The 15,960-nt window shown below is 47.5% G+C and overlaps 1 pseudogene across 1 annotated transcript in view; it reads right to left on the bottom strand.

Annotated features, from left to right (window-relative positions):
- LOC311121250 (tektin-3-like) overlaps nt 1-15,960 on the bottom strand; it is an 89,595-nt pseudogene that overhangs the window by 2,807 nt on the left and 70,828 nt on the right. Inside the window, exons 4-7 of the transcript in view lie at nt 11,662-11,745; nt 11,495-11,565; nt 1,330-1,476; nt 844-1,066 (exon numbers count right to left, since the gene is read on the bottom strand). The product of the transcript in view is annotated as a tektin-3-like (transcript). The remainder of the gene's footprint in view (nt 1-843; nt 1,067-1,329; nt 1,477-11,494; nt 11,566-11,661; nt 11,746-15,960) is intronic.

Raw genomic sequence — 15,960 nt, 5'->3', positions numbered from 1 at the left:
CTTTTGACAAGACTATTAGCTTAGCAGTAAACAGAGTTTGGTGAGTTACATTGCATGCCTGGCTTCCATAACACAATTACAGTGCATATAAGGCCTAGACCAGTGGAGAGGGTGATCATTCCACAACACTCACATGGTCTTCGTCTGCATGTCTCTGCCCATTAAACACTGATCTTGTTAGTAAAAGGGTATGAAAGGAGTTTTATTTTTCTCCTCATTAAACAGAAAAAGCAATTTGATAATAATAAACCTTTGTTCTATACTCCTGAGTGGCGCAGTGGTCTAAGGCACTGCATCGCAGTGCTAACTGTGCCACTAGAGATCCTGGTTCGAATCCAGGCTCTGTCGCCGCCGGCTGCGACCGGGAGACTCATGGGCGGCGCACAATTGGCCCAGCGTCGTCCAGGGTAGGGGAGGGAATGGCCGGCAGGGATATAGCTCAGTTGATAGAGCATGGCGTTTGCAACGCCAGGGTTGTGGGTTCGATTCCCACGGGGGGCCAGTATAAGAAAAATATGTATTCACTAACTGTAAGTCGCTCTGGATAAGAGCGTCTACTAAAATGTAAAATGTTCTCTATTGTCATAAACAATGTCACAAAAATGCAATAATAGTTTGAGACAAATCAAAGACAGTAGCCAAAACTCAACAATAATCAAGTATGGTATGCATGCAGTTTACCATGCCTTCCTTACTACCCCCTGGACCTGATGTTGAAGTACAATGATGTATAACAAGATACAACCAAACTGCATCTCACTGAGTTGAATGGAACTGAATAGAAAAGGAACTAAAACATGAGAGATGAACCTGATGGTCATTCGTCAGGGAACCGTTAGTCACCTTAGCCAGGTGTGTCTGCAGGCTGTTCTTGGCGTCGGTGGTCTCTGACATGCGGTTGGTGAAGGCCACGTTGACTGTGTTGAACTGGTTCCACATCTTGTTGGACATGGCTTTCAGCAGGATCTCGATCTCGTCACGCAGCTTGTGGGACACCGCACGCTCGCTCTGGGAGTGAAGGATGTTGTCGTCCGTGAACTTGGACCACGAGTCGGGCAGGGAGAGGCTGGTCAAGTAGGATAATAATTACAATAAGGACTGGAAGGTGCTAAGCCAGGAGATACACAGGCGTAGTGGTTACATTTGGGATTGGGTGCTTTATATTCTGAGAACATTTAACACACCTCTGTCGATAGATAAATATCCCATTCTAATCACAAAGCTGTATAACATTAACATCTAAACTAGTGAATGGGTAGGGCCTATGACTCTTGAAGGGTCCAGTCTCTCGATCCCCCTGCCCTAAACTAGTGGGTGGGTAATACTCACGAAGGGTCCAGTCTCTCGATCCCTCTGTAGTAGCTGATCCCGTCTGACGCGTTCCTGAGATGGTGACTGAGATGGTGATCTATCCTCTGAGCTGTCACCTTGTCACTGACGTATCTCTCCAGCTCATGCTGAACTGCTCGGTTTGACCTGAGGGAAGTACAGACGTAGGATCTTAATTTGACCTATATTGTCACATTAAAATAATCCTGCAGCAAAAGGATGTGAACATTCAGGGCTCTATTCAATCAGATCTGCTTTAGCCAACATCTGCATATCGGTTGTTTTGGCAGTGTTTGAGGTGGAACTGCGTTAGACCAGACAAATCCACAAGTGGCTCCTGGCATTATACCTAAAGCGGACATTGCTATTGGCTGCACAGAGTCGTATTAAGAGAAATCACATGCAGCCTTGTTTACAAGTTTGAACACTGGAATGAGAGATGTAATCTACACCTCGATTAGGATGATAGAAATCCTCATTATTTTGTTTAATGATTTTTTTTTTTATTAGCGTACTTTTTTCTATATAGCCTACACTTACTTTCTCATTCTGAACTTCTAACACGAGTGGGGTGGATGTGACTTCATGACAATGATCAAGAGCAGCTGCTCACCGATTTGACGCTCCAACACAGTTCCACCTCCAACACCGCCAAAACATCCGCTACGCGACTGTCTGCTATCGCTGGTTAACGCTTGATCTGTTTGAATCTAGGCCTTGAATCTAGGCCTTGAATCTAATGTTCCTTGATCAGTGGTTAGGCTATTAGCTGCACTGTATTAAAGGGATACTTTGGGATTTTGGCAATGAGGCCATTTATCTACTTCCCCAGAGTCAGATGAACTCGTGGATACCATGTTTCTGTGTCCAGTATGAAGAAAGTTAGAGGTAGTTTCGTGAGCCAATGCTAACTAGTATTAGCGCAATGAATAGAAGTCTATGGGTATCTGCTAGAATGCTGTGTGTGTATGGTATTGTTGTTTCTCACTCAATAACATATATATGTTTTGCATTTTCATTGTTGGACATAAAAGACTAAAAACAACAGGAAATCAGCTCCAAGTGATTTTAATTTTGGAAATCTGTTCCCAAGTATTCCCACGCATAATAGAGACACACATAATTGTATACAAATGTAAGCAAGGTTTAAAATGATTATGTTGTACTCAAATAGTATATCTGTTTGGGGTTCTTTGCGGTCAATTTGCAGTCTACAAATTATTTGTAATTATGTTCCGGCCCCCCGAGCATCCTCTCCCCCCAAAATATATGATCCCTGCTCCCTTGTAATTACAGTAAAATACTGTATAAATAATTTTCTGACACTTTAATAGTCCCTTTTACCATATTGTGCTGTGTTTCATTGCTCTGGCATCAAGTTACCGTGAATATCTTATTATTGTATTGGCACTATCCAGAGATAAAGATATCTTGTTGTAATTCAAATGATTTTGAAGACCAATGTATCCTTAATAACTACAACAACATTTCCAGTAACGGTTACAGAAACGTTTGACTTGCTATGACTTTGATATGTTTTTTTATTAACCTTGGTTGAATGCACTGACTAGGTTTCTAAGGACAAGAGCACCAACTAAATTACTAAAATGTAAATGTAAAAATGAAAACTTGCAAAGAACAGTGCATGGGTAATTCCAGTAATATGCTGTCAATTACATACAGTACCTTTTTGGGTACCTTAAAATGGATTACCGTTAAATGGATTACAGTAACTTACTGGCCAATTTCTGCCGGTAAGTTACTGTACCCTTTATAGGAAATGTTTTACGGTGTGGCCAAAAGTAGGCTACATGTAAAGTGCAGTACAGTTAATATAACCGTGCAAAGAAAAGTCTTACAAAAATGCTTTGCCTTTCGAGTAAATTGTAGAGTTACCACCCATGACTGTATTTGTTAGAGACATGGTTGTTGCATTCATCCATTTTATGTCCTATGGACTTCACCAAGTGAGATCCTAACCAAATATGTTATCATAAAAATAAAAGCTTTAACACAATACAGCTGTATTTGTAATGTTATCAGTAACTCACTGTGTTAAACAACAGTATGATAATGCATAAATTGAATACAGTAGAATACTGTAGAATGTACAATACAATACCGTGCATTTGTTTTACAGCACACTAATGCCCAGTTTCCATTGGCACTTTGAAGTCAACCCAGATTGGACTGGCCTTGGTGGGCTAGCTCAAATTGCATTTCCACTGCCTCCAGAAAGGAGAAATTATGTAATCTTGCTAGGTAGCCAATATGTGACTGCAGCTGGCTTCACTAATGTTGCTAGCTAGCTAGCAAGATGTTGAATAATTTAATTCACCCTCACCATACTCCTGCCAGTGCCAGCCAGACTCAGAGCCATGTATCTAGCTTTATGATGTTAGCTAGCTAGCTAAATGGTTAGCGCCATCGCTAACATAACAGGCTAGCTAGCTAACTTAATTCCTACCTTGCTTGCCATTGCTTTGGCTATTAGCTAGCTAGCTAACCAAGCAATATGACAGGTTTGATATGATTTAGCTAACTTGTTTCAACTCTGATTTGCTAGCTAACATTAAGTAGCTAGCATTTGAGGGCTGAACGTTCTCATAAAATATTGTATTGCTTGTCCATGTGCTTGCTAACAAGCCCAGACGAACTAGCTAAATGTGTCAGCATCCAGCAGTGATCAGCTGGTGGTTGCATAGTAACAGCGTCACCAGCCCAAATTCTAATCGAGCTGGCACCAGTTGTGAAACTGGGCTGCGCTGGCCCGGGTTTCCCTCGACCCAGCTCGAATTTGGCCCTAATTTTAAGTGCCAGTGGAAACAGGGCTTAAGATTTTCTGTAATTTCAACAGTAAAACACTGTAGAATACACAGTAAAATTGTCACGATCGTCTAAGGAGGAGGACCAAGGCGCAGCGTTGAAGGTGAACATATTATTTATTATACTGATCACACGATCAAAACAACAGACGATAACGTGATGTCTACGGTTTAACACAAACCAAATAAGAACAAGAAACCACAAACACAAAGTGAAAGACAGACAGTAAAATATGGCTCCCAATCAGAGACAACCAGCTGACACTCGTTGCCTCTGATTGGGAGTCACTCAGGCCAACATAGAAATACAAACATAGAATTACACACCCTGGCTCAACATAACAGTGTCCCCAGAGCCAGGGCGTGACAGTACCCCCCCCTAAAGGCAAGGACTCCGACCGCGCCAACTAAATACCACAGGGGAGGGACCGGGTGGGCACTCCGCCTTGGCGGCGGATCCGGCTCCGGGCCTGATCCCCACTCCCTCTCCAACCCCCCAAAGTACCCCTGGTCCGGTCTGGCCCCGCTGGCCGGAGCTGGACTGCACACTGATGGAGCGGATTGCTCTAGCTCCGGCGTAACGCATCTGACCGGTGCCGGACCAGGCACCAGTGGAACAGGCACGGGCCGTGCCGGAACGACGACGCACACCACTGGCTTGGTGTGGGGAGCAGGAGCGGGCCGGACAGGGCTGACGATACGCACCACAGACTTGGTGCGGGGAGCAGGAATGGGCCGGACTGGGCTGGCGACGCGCACCACAGACTTGGTGCGGAGAGCAGGAACGGGCCGGACAGGGCTGATGAAACGCACCACAGACTTGGTGCGGGGAGCAGGAATGGGCCGGACTGGGCTGGCGACGCGCACCACAGATTTGGAGCGGAGAGCAGGAACGGGCCGGACAGGGCTGACGAAACGCACCACAGACTTGGTGCGGGGAGCAGGAATGGGCCGGACTGGGCTGGCGACGCGCACCACAGACTTGGTGCGGGGAGCAGGAATGGGCCGGGCCGAGCTGGCGATGCGCACCGTAGACTTGGTGCGAGTGGCAGGAACAGGTCGGACCGTACTGGGAACACACACCACTGGCCCTACGTGGGGATCAGGAACAGGCCGGACCGGACTGGCAACACACGCCAGTACCTCTCGCCGTGCCTCTACATCTTCCACCCCCTCTTCGACCAGTGGCCCCCGTAACCTGGCGGCCTCCTCTGCCAATCCGCTGGGCCGCTCTGCCGCGGTCTCCTGCTGGCCCGTCGTCCACGGCGTTAGCCCCCCCCTAAAAATTCTCTGGGCTTCACTCCTACCCGTGGCCAAGGTCTCCATGTCCCTCGCCAGCCGTTCGCCCTTCTCCCACAATGTCAAGCCCTTCTCTTCCTCACTCGGCTTGACCCAGTCGAGGAGGCGAAGGAGATCTGTTAGGGATCTCCCTGGCGATGGCTCCTGGACACGCTGCTTGGTCACATCTTGGTGGTTTCTTCTGTCGTGTGTTGTGCTTGTATAATATTACTTATTCGCTCGGTTGAGCTTTACTCCACTGTGTTGGAGCGTTTTACGCACATGGTTTGTGCGCCTTTTGTTTTGTCGCCTTCGTGCGTAGTTTCGCCTTCGGGCCAGTTTGTTCGATTTTTCCTTGTTGGAAATTGCACTAAAGTCTTTTGGACTATACTTCGGTGTCCTGCGCTTGATTCCACCACTACACCCACCTACAGCATTCCTGACAAAAATACTGTAAATGTGTTTAACTGTATCAATTATGGTGCATTGTGGGAAAATGTTGTGGGCGGGGAAAGAGTCTCTGACTCATTAACATATTTCAAGGCATGCGTTGTAAGAGGCTATATTTGTTGCACCCGTTAATGATAGTGCTGTATCAATTTAAGTGATTTGTAGGGTAGTGGTTCCCTGACAATTAAATGTATATAGGGAACAGATCAGTGGCAGCAAGTCTCAACCCTGAGCAGCTAGCCATGTCCTTTTGATCAATTTTACCCTGTAGTCACTGTTAGTTTAGAAGCCTTTGTTAAGGCCTAAAGTGCAAGTAATATAAAACACCAAATATCAGTTGGTATGGTGTATGTCAGTGTTGCTGTAGGTGGGTGTGGTGGTGGAATCAGGCGCAGGACGCAGAAAATAAGTCCAAAAGACTTTAGTGAATGCACACACTCAAGCACGATGAAATGCCCTGAGGCGAGAACTCCGCACGCAGGCGAAAACAAAACGGGCGCACTAAACATGTGCGACAAAACACTCCTACACATAGGAGAACAGCTCAACCGAGCAAACAGTATACGGACTAGCAAAACGCACGACAGTGAAAACAATCACACACAACACCTGACAAACACAACGAGAACTTATAGGACACTAATGACACTAAACGATAACAGGTGTACAATACCAGACCAGACCAAACGAACATAGAAACATACAATGGTGGCAGCTAGTATTCCGGAGACGACGAACGCCGAAGCCTGCCCGAGCAAGGAAGAGAGGCAGCCTCGGCCGAAACCGTGACAGTACCCCCCCCTTGACGCGCGGCTCCAGACGTGCGCCGACTCCGGCCTCGGGGACGACCAGGAGGACGCGGAGCAGGGTGCGTCGGGTGACCACGATGGAATTCCGTCAGGAGAGACGGGTCCAAAATGTCTCTCCTCGGCACCCAGCACCGTTCCTCCGGGCCGTACCCCTCCCACTCCACTAGATATTGGAGACCCCCCATCCGACGTCTCGAATCCAAGATGGACCGCACGGAGTACGCCGGTGCCCCCTCGATGTCCAATGGGGGCGGAGGAGTCTCCCTGATCTCATTTTCTTGGAGTGGGCCAGCTACCACCGGCCTGAAAAGAGACACATGGAACGAGGGGTTAATACTTTTATACTCAACAGGTAGTTGTAATCTGTAACACACCTCGTTCAATCTTCTCAGGACTTTAAATGGCCCTACAAACCGCCGACCCAGTTTCCGACAGGGCAGGCGGAGGGGCAGGTTTCTGGTAGAGAGCCAGACTCGATCACCAGGTGCGTACACCGGTCCCTCACTGCGGTGGAGATCGGCGCTCACCTTTTGACGACGGAGGGCCCGCTGCAGGTGGACGTGTGCAGCGTTCCATGTCTCCTCCGAGCGCCGCACCCACTCATCCACCGCAGGAGCCTCGATCTGGCTCTGCTGCCAAGGTGCCAGAACCGGCTGGTAACCTAACACACATTGGAAAGGGGTTAGGTTAGTGGAGGAATGGCGTAGGGAATTCTGGGCCATTTCGGCCCAGGGAACGTACCTTGCCCACTCCTCCGGCCGGTCCTGGCAGTATGTTCTAAGAAACCTACCCACATCCTGGTTCACACGTTCCACCTGCCCATTACTCTCCGGATGGTAACCCGAGGTGAGGCTCACCGAGACCCCCAACCGCTCCATAAAAGCTCTCCAGACTCTGGAGGTAAATTGGGGACCTCGATCAGACACAATATCCTCTGGTACCCCGTAGTGCCGGAACACATGGGTGAATAGCGCTTCGGCGGTCTGCAGGGCAGTAGGAAGGCCCGGCATAGGGAGCAAACGACAGGCCTTAGAAAACCGGTCCACAATGACCAGTATAGTGGTATTCCCCTGTGAAGGAGGAAGGTCAGTGATAAAATCCACCGAGAGGTGAGACCATGGTCGTTGTGGAACGGGCAGGGGTAGTAACTTACCCCTAGGCAGATGTCTAGGCGCCTTACACTGGGCGCACACCGAGCAGGAGGAAACATAAACCCTCACATCCCTCGCCAACGTGGGCCACCAGTACTTAGCACTAAGGCAGTGCACTGTCCGGCCGATACCAGGGTGTCCAGAGGAGGGTGACGTGTGAGCCCAATAGATCAATCGATCCCGAACCTCGAGTGGAACGTACCTCCGACCCTCCGGGCATTGAGGTGGACTAGGGTCGGTGCGTAACGCCCGCTCGAGTTCAGCATCGACCTCCCACACTACCGGTGCCACCAGACAAGACTCCGGCAGTATGGGAGTGGGCTCCACGGACCTCTCCTCCGTGTCATACCGCCGAGACAGTGCGTCTGCCTTACCGTTCTGTGACCCAGGGATGTACGTGATCTTAAATATGAACCGGGTCAAAAACATATTCCACCGCGCCTGGCGAGGGTTCAGTCTCCTCGCTGCCCGGATGTACTCCAGGTTATGGTGGTCCGTCAAAATGAGGAAAGGGTGTTGAGCCCCCTCAAGCCAGTGCCTCCACACCTTTAGGGCCTGTACCACGGCTAACAGCTCCCTGTCCCCTACGTCATAATTTCGCTCCGCCGGACTGAGCTTCTTGGAATAAAAAGCACAGGGGCGGAGTTTAGGTGGCGTGCCGGACCGTTGCGAAAGCACGGCTCCTATACCGGCCTCTGACGCGTCCACCTCTACCTGAAATGGTAAAGAGGGATCCGGATGCGCCAGCACCGGAGCCGAGGTAAACAGGTCCTTCAGCCTCCCAAACGCCCTGTCCGCCTCGGCTGACCACTGCAGACGCACCGGACCCCCCTTCAAAAGAGACGTTATGGGAGCTGCCACCTGTCCAAAACCCCGGATAAACCTCCGGTAGTAATTCGCAAACCCCAAAAACTGCTGCACCTCCTTCACAGTGGTTGGCGTTTGCCAATTACGCACGGCTGACACCCGGTCTACCTCCATCTTCACCCCTGACGCAGACAACTGATAACCCAAAAAGGAGACCGACTCCTGGAAAAACAGACACTTCTCTGCCTTGACATACAGGTCGTGCTCCAACAGCCTCCGCAACACTCGGCGCACCAGGGCCACATGCTCGACTCGGGTAGACGAGTACACGAGAATGTCATCTATGTACACGACCACCCCCTGCCCCTGCATGTCCCTGAAGATCTCATCCACGAATGATTGGAAAACTGAAGGAGCGTTCATCAACCCGTATGGCATGACAAGATACTCGTAATGGCCCGAGGTGGTACTAAAGGCTGTCTTCCATTCATCGCCCCCCCCTAATGCGCACCAAGTTGTACGCGCTCCTGAATCTAATTTAGTGAAGAAACGCGCCCCGTGCAATGACTCCGTCATGGGCGCAATCAGCGGGAGTGGATAACTGTACTTCACCGTGATCTGATTGAGACCACGGTAATCAATGCACGGGCGTAACCCACCATCCTTTTTCTTCACAAAAAAGAAACTCGAGGACATAGGGGAAGTGGAGGGCCGTATGTATCCTTGTCTCAGAGATTCGTCTATGTAAGTCTCCATAGCTCTCTTCTCCTCCTGAGACAGAGGATACACATGGCTCTGTGGGAGCGCAGCTCCTGCCTGGAGGTCTATCGCACAATCTCCCTGCCTATGGGGAGGCAACTGCGTCGCCCTCGACTTACTGAACACAATAGCCAAATCCCCATACTCAGGGGGAACGTGCAATGCGGGCACCTGGTTTGGACTCTCCACCGAGGTAGCCCCTACGGAAACGCCTAAACATCGACCCACACACTGGGCAGACCACTCCATGAGAGCCCTCTCCTGCCACGAAATAGACGGGTTATGGGTACTCAACCAGGGCATGCCCAGCACCACCGGATACGCAGGCGAGTCGATCAGAAATAGCTGGATCATCTCCTGATGACCCCCCTGCGCACACATCCTAAGTGGCGCCGTGACCTCCCTGATCAAGCCCGCACCCAACGGACGGCTATCTAGGGCATGAACAGGGAAGGGGACGTCAACAGGGAGAAGGGGAATCCCTAAGGCTAAACAAAATTTCTTATCAACAAAATTCCCAGCCGCGCCTGAATCTACCAGCGCCTTATGCTGGGAATGAGGTGCTACCTGTGGAAAACGCACAGGTATACAGAAGTGTGCAACAGAGAGCTCTGGGTGAGTGGGCGCCTACTCACCTGGAAGGACTCCCCAGTGCGGGGCCTGTCGTCTTCTCCCCTAGGAGGCCATCCCCAGCACCTAGCCGCGGTGTGTCCTCCCCGACCACAGTTGGTGCAGGAGATGGACCCCTCGTACTCTGACCCCTCCTCTCTCTAGCGCCAGCGCCCCCGAGCTCCATGGGGCACGGCTCGGAGGCGCTGGAGGGTGAAATGGACGGACCCCCCTCGGGACGTCCGCGGGGGTAGCTAGCAGGGTATCCAGCCTGATGGACATGTCGACTAGCTGGTCGAACGAGAGGCTGGTGTCCCGACAGGCCAGCTCCCTACGGACGTCCTCACGTAGACTACAGCGGTAGTGATCGATGAGGGCCCGCTCATTCCACCCTGCATCCGCCGCTAGAGTACGGAATTCCAACGCGAACTCCTGGGCACTCCTCTTCCCCTGCCGGAGGCAGAACAGACGCTCCCCCGCCGCTTTCCCCTCCGGGGGATGGTCAAACACCGCCCTGAAGCGGCGGGAGAACTCAGCATACGTGATGGTGGTAGCGTCTACTCCTCTGGGTTCCGGAGCGGGAATGGGCTGACTTGCCGATGGTGAGGGCAGGGAAGATGGCGTTGGGGGTGTCCCTCGGGTCTCCCAGCGTTGGAGGGTGGTGATCACCTCCTGCAGGGCGGACCCCATCCGCAGGATCTGGTCATTCTGCTCCCGGACCCTGTCCTCCAACGTCTCCTGCGCTGCTGCGGCTCCTGCTGATTCCATTCGAAATGGTGTGTGATTCTGTCAGTGTTGCTGTAGGTGGGTGTGGTGGTGGAATCAGGCGCAGGACGCAGAAAATAAGTCCAAAAGACTTTAGTGAATGCACACACTCAAGCACGATGAAATGCCCTGAGGCGAGAACTCCGCACGCAGGCGAAAACAAAACGGGCGCACTAAACATGTGCGACAAAACACTCCTACACATAGGAGAACAGCTCAACCGAGCAAACAGTATACGGACTAGCAAAACGCACGACAGTGAAAACAATCACACACAACACCTGACAAACACAACGAGAACTTATAGGACACTAATGACACTAAACGATAACAGGTGTACAATACCAGACCAGACCAAACGAACATAGAAACATACAACGGTGGCAGCTAGTATTCCGGAGACGACGAACGCCGAAGCCTGCCCGAGCAAGGAAGAGAGGCAGCCTCGGCCGAAACCGTGACAGTGTAATATACAATTAAATACTCAACCATTAAAGGATTCTGCAAGTCACGACAGGTATAATGCTTTACTATGTTATAAGCATGTATGAGCCCTTGTAGTGTATAATCATAGATATTAGCATATTATGTATATTTCTATACCTTACTGTTTCAATGAGTAGGACTATGGGTTAGAATGGTGCCTAGCTTTCAAACAGTGAAGGTCTATTTTCCAGTATTTCTGTGTCATACTCTAAGAGCGTAGACTCACGCTAGTTGAGCAATGGCTCTGTCCAGATGTCTCCTCATCTTCTCCTGGCACGACTTAATGGTTTCCAATTCCTGGTTACATAATGAGTGAAACAGGAAACAGTTCAGTTAATTAAATTCTGATCATTGGTCATATTCATGCCATGATTGTAATGACATGTGTTTTACCCTTATGAGATCTTTCTCCACGTCGTCGTGAACCAGATCGATAGACATCCTTTTCTCTCTGTGATACAGGCATTCCTGGGAGACCTGTTGATGGTCACACACTGTTAATACTGTGTTCCAAGTTTAATTACTCGTACGTACGGGACACGCATTAAATACATCGTCCAACGAAATGCTTCCTTGCAGGTTCCCTCTCGACAATGCAACAATAAGACATACAGTTGAAGTCGGAAGTTTACATACACCTTAGCCAAATACATTTAAACTCAGTTTTTCACAATTCCTGACATTTAATCCTAGTAAAAATTCCCTGTCTTAGGTCAGTTAGGATCACCACTTTATTTTAAGAATGTGAAATGTCAGAATAATAGTAGAGAGACTGATTTATTTCAGCTTTAATTTCTTTCATCACATTCTCAGTGGGTCAAAAGTTTACATACACTCAATTAGTATTTGGTAGCATTGCCTTTAAATTGTTTAACTTGGGTCAAACAGTTTCCCACAATAAGTTGGGTGAATTTTGGCCCATTCCTGCTGACAGAGCTGGTGTAACTGAGTCAGATTTGTAGGCCTCCTTGCTTGCACACGCTTTTTCAGTCCTACCCACACATTTTCTATAGGATTGAGGTCAGGGATTTGTGATGGCCACTCCAATACCTTGACTTTGTTGTCCTTAAGCCATTTTGCCACAACTTTGGAAGTATGCTTGGGGTCATTGTCCATTTGGAAGTCCCATTTGCGACCAAGCTTTAACTTCCTGACTGATGTCTTGAGATGTTGCTTCAATATATCCACATCATTCTCCTTCCTCATGATGCCATCTATTTTGTGAAGTGCACCAGTCCTTCCTGCAGCAAAACACCCCCACAGCATGATGCTGCCACCCCTGTGCTTCACGGTTGGGATGGTGTTCTTCGGCTTGCAAGCAGTCCCCTTTTATGGCCAAACAGTTCTATTTTTGTTTCATCAGACCAGATTACATTTCTCCAAAAAGTACGATCTTTGTCCCCATGTGCAGTTGCAAACCATAGTCTGGCTTTTTTATGGCGGTTTTGGAGCAATGGCTTCTTCCTTGCTGAGCGGCCTTTCAGGTTATGTCGATATAGGACACGTTTTACTGTGGATATAGATACTTTTGTACCTGTGTCCTCCAGCATCTTCACAAGGTCCTTTGCTGTTGTTCTGGGATTGATTTACACTTTTCGCACCAAAATACGTTCATCTCTAGGAGACAGAACACGTCTCCTTCCTGGGCGGTATGACGGCTGCGTGGTCCCATGGTGTTTATACTTGCGTACTATTGTTTGTACAGATGAATGTGGTACCTTCAGGCGTTTGGAAATTGCTCCCAAGGATAAACCAGACTTGTGGAGGTCTACAATTTATTTTCTGAGGTCTTGGCTGATTTCTTTTGATTTTCCTATGATGTCAGGCAAAGAGGCACAAGTTTGAAGGTAGGCCTTGAAATACATCCACAAGTACACCTCCATTTGACTCAAATGATGTCAATTAGCTTATCAGAAGCTTCTAAAGCCATGACATCATTTTCTGGAATTTTCCAAGCTGTTTAAAGGCACAGTCAACTTAGTGTCTGTAAACTTCTGACCCAATGGAATTGTGATACAGTGAATTATAAGTGAAATAATCTGTCCATAAACAATTGTTGAAAAAATTACTTGTGTCATGCACAAAGTAGATGTCCTAATCGACTTGCCAAAACTATAGTTTGTTAAAAAGAAATTTGTGTGGTTAAAAAACGAGTGGTTGAAAAACAAGTTTTAATGACTCCAACCTAAGTGTATGTAAACTTCCGACTTCCACTGTAATTCAAGATAAGAATACAAAAAAAGAAAATAGAATAATCAATTTTATCATAAAACAGGAAGGCACAATTTATAGTCCAATATTTAGACGTGTATTGGGGAAGGGGGGGGGGACAGTGTATAAACTGAGCAGTATAATAAGAGTCTGGTAGCAGCAGTTGTGATGTGTATGTAGCATGAATGTATATGTGTGTGTGTGTATGTCTGTGTGGGTGTGTGCATGAGTGAGTGCATGTGTGCTAAGGTGTGGCGAATCAGAGCAGTTGGTCAGTCCAGTTCAAGTATTCAGCAGTCTTATCGCTTGTAGATAGAAATTGTCTCTGAGCCTGTTGGTATCAGAACTCATGCTCCGATACCGTCTGCCCGACGGTAAGGGAGTGAACAGCTCAAGGCTGGGGTGTGTGGGGTCCTTGATGATGCTGCTTGCCTTCCGTTTCGAGTAGATGTCATGGATGGGTGGGCGCTAGGTGCCAGTGATGTACTGGGCCGTCTTCACCACCCACTGGAGGTCCTTGCAATCACACTTTATGGGCCCTGGTCCAAAGTGGTTCACTATGTAGGAAATACATTAGTGCAGTATTGTCGCTCCACAGTTGTGTGTACGACTGGTAAAACGCACTATGGTGTGGTAGAAGCATCATCTTTCAATCTAATTGACAAATTACTCTTATTATCTAATATAAATACCCCTCTGAGTCACGTCTCTGGCATTGAATTGACTGTAACTGATGAAGTGAAGAACTATGATGATGAGTTAATAATGTTGATGAAAGTGATTCGATTTGTATCACTGTAAACCCCAAGGCATTTTAACTCAAATACTTCTAGTAAGTTGAACTCTCAATGTTAATGAAAAGTCATTATTACTTAAAATTTTTATGTGGTGCTGACACAAGTCATATCAACTCCATTTTTGTAAGTTATTTGAACTTTCCACCTAGCATGCTCTACTGTTGGTTGATTTGTTTGGAATTCTTAATATATGTGTTTTTGCATGTACATTGAGTGATTGATTGAGTAATCTTATGCCACAGTTAAATAATATATTTTTTGCACCCGTTACTAAAATGGTTGTTCCAGTTTAAATGGCTTTGATAGTCTCCTCACCCTGTTCCTAACCCTGACAGTCATTATGAATACAGGCTGCGGGTAAAAAAAAGAATCCAACTGTTGGATACCCTAACTCTGACTTGCAGGTAGGTGTGCAAAATTCTGGTACGTTTTCCAGAAATCCCTGTTAGAAGATTCCTGAAAACCCTCCAACCAGGATTTTTTTTTTAAGATACTGGAATTTTGCAACCCTTCTTGCAGGCCTGATGAGTTTCAGGCCACTGTATTACAGTAAAGCTAGGCCTGAAAATAAGGCCTTATGAGATATGTAATAAAATATCACCAAGATATTTATTATAATGATAATATTTGTCTAGGAACTCACTCGATGAAGGCCACATGACTGAAAATGAACAAATGCAACAGCCATGTCTCTGTCACTAACAAACACAGTCATGGGCGGTAACTCAATTCCCTCGAAAAGGCAAGGCACACTGGGAAATTATATTGGCTTATTGGAGGCATTACTCAAAATGTTCACGCTGATACAACTCAAATCTGGATCCCCTACAGCACGTGTCAAACTCATTCCACGGATGGCCGAGTGTCTGCAGGTTTTTGCTCCTCCCTTGTACTTGATTGATTAATTAAGGTCACTAATTAGTAAGGAATTCCCCTCACCTGGATGTCTAGGTCTTAATTGAAAGGAAAAACCAAAAACCAGCAGAAACTTCCTAAATACACCTGTATTCAGGGAGTTTCTCCCATTCTTCTCTGCAGATCCTCATCAAGCTCTGTCAGGTTGGATGGGGAGCGTCGCTTCACAGCTGTTTTCAGGTCTCTCCATAGATGTTCGATCGAGTTCAAGTCCGGGCTCATGTGGTTCCAAACTTCTTCCATTTAAGAATGATGGAGGCCACTGTGTTCTTGTGGACCTTCCATGCTGCAGAAATATTTTGGTACCCTTCCCCAGAACTGTGCCACGACACAATCCTGTCTTGGAGCTCTAAGGAAAAATTATTCGACCTCATGGCTTTTGCTCTGACATGCACTGTCAGAGTAAATATGGACCTTATATAGACAGGTGTGTGCCTTTCCAAATCATGTCCAATGAATTTAATTTACCACAGGTGGACTCCAACCAAGTTGTAGAAACATTTCAAGGATGATCAATGGAAACAGGATGCACCTGAGCTCAATTTCAAGTTTCATAGCAAGGGGTCTGAACACTTATATAAATAAGCTATTTCTGTTTTTAATTGTTAATAAATGTACAAACATTTCTAAAAACCTGTTTCACTTTGTCATTATGGGGTAATGTGATGAGGGAAAAAATTATTTAAGCAATTTCAGAATAAAGCTGTAACGTATCCACAAAGGAAAAAGAGAAGGAGTCTGAACACTTTCTGAACGCACTGTACATCCC

This window comes from Coregonus lavaretus (genome assembly GCF_964263955.1).
Source record: "Coregonus lavaretus genome assembly, chromosome: 1".
NCBI classification, from domain to species: domain Eukaryota; kingdom Metazoa; phylum Chordata; class Actinopteri; order Salmoniformes; family Salmonidae; genus Coregonus; species Coregonus lavaretus.
Note: the sequence above shows the minus strand (reverse complement) of the source record. Positions and strands in the feature narration are given on the sequence as shown.